The sequence below is a fragment of the Belonocnema kinseyi genome, chromosome 7, assembly GCF_010883055.1.
Source record: "Belonocnema kinseyi isolate 2016_QV_RU_SX_M_011 chromosome 7, B_treatae_v1, whole genome shotgun sequence".
Classification (NCBI taxonomy): Eukaryota; Metazoa; Arthropoda; class Insecta; order Hymenoptera; family Cynipidae; genus Belonocnema; species Belonocnema kinseyi.
The window spans coordinates 29,497,322-29,499,000 of record NC_046663.1 but is presented as its reverse complement, the minus strand read 5'-3'; positions in this window follow the sequence as shown (position 1 = coordinate 29,499,000).

Genomic DNA, 1,679 nt, shown 5'->3' with positions numbered 1-1,679 from the left:
TTTTATTTGATTACTAGAATTGAATTATTCATAACAAATAAAAATTTATTCCAACGAAGTAATCATTTTTACAAATCATAAATTTAATAGTTTGTAGCGGTTGGAACCTAAAGCAAATTAAAAGATGACTTTTTAATACAAAAAACTTCATTTTTAAACTCAAAATGATACTTTTTAACAACATTTTTGCATTTTAAAACAAGCAGAGGTAGGCAAATTATCAGTTGAAAAAAAAATTATTTTCTGTAAAAAAAACGTATTTTCAATAAACTACATAACTTTTAAAACAAGCACTTTAATTAAAAAAAAAAAACAACAAAAATAAAAAAAAAATTATTATTCGCCTTCAACCAAAAAGACAAAGTTTCCACGAGTTAAAAAATAGAAGTGTGAAATTTCCAGTTACAATATAATTGTTACCGAAGTAGCTGAATTATTAAGCGGGAAGATTAATTTTTTGCTAAAAAAGGGAATTCTTCAATTAAATTCAATTCTATTCTAAAAAGTTAATAGCTACATTTTCATTTGAAAAACAAAATTTTTCTGAAAAAAAAATTTCAGCAATATTATTAAACTTTTAATATAATTCTTTTAACCTTTTAATTTTAACCTTTTAATTAACCTTGAACCTTTTTTTAACCCTTTTAATTCTTTTATAATTCTTTTTTTATAATTCTTTTTAATATAATTCTTTTAATTTTCAGTCATAAATTATGATTGTTTACAAAAAAAATGTTTAAAATCGAAATACACACATTTTTAACAAAAAAAGTTGAATTTTATACTAAATAAAAATTCAACTGTTATTCTAAAATGGAATAGTTACATTTTCAGTCAAAAACATTAATGTAAGAACAAAAAGACAAGTTTTAAGCAAAATAAGTGAATTTTCAACCAATCAGTTGAATTAAAGAAAAAATTACGATTAGAAGCGAAGTAATGAAATGTTCAGTTTAAAAACTCAATTTCGAACACAAAAAAATGGGGTTTGAATTAAATGATTCAACCTTGCACGAAATATAAGAATAAAGAGGATTAATTTATTACAAAAAATGCGACACAAAATGTATCAATTTTCAACCAAATTGTTGAACTTTTCAGTATGAAAGATTAATTTGATCTGAACAATGAGTAGTTAAAGTTTTAGTTAAGGTAATTAGTGTATAACCAAAAAGATACATTGTACATTAATTTTTTCAATATTCAAGAAAGTAGTTTTAACTATTCACACTACCGACATATGTTAATTACTCCTATAACATGGATTACGTTGGATTACAAGTTAAAAATAGAATCACTACGAAAATTACTTCAAATTATGTGGATCACAAGTAGATTACAAGTGAATTACTCCGATTTTTAAGTAGAAAACTTATAATTACAAGCAGATTACTCCATATAAGAATTACTCTATAATAATAAGTGGATTATAAGGTGATTAACCCAGATCATAGGTGCATTACAAAAATTATTTTTTGAAAAAAGAAATGGATTAAAATTAAATTACTCCATATAAGAAGTGGATTGACGATGTTTAGAAGTAGAATATCTTCCCAGTGGGCACAGAATTTGGCGACGTCTTAACGACATCGTTACGACATCTTGTTTTCTATCCCTGTGTGTGTTGTGCTCTGGGCACGTAGGTAGGAGTAGAAAGACAGTGAGTTTGAGGGGGGGAG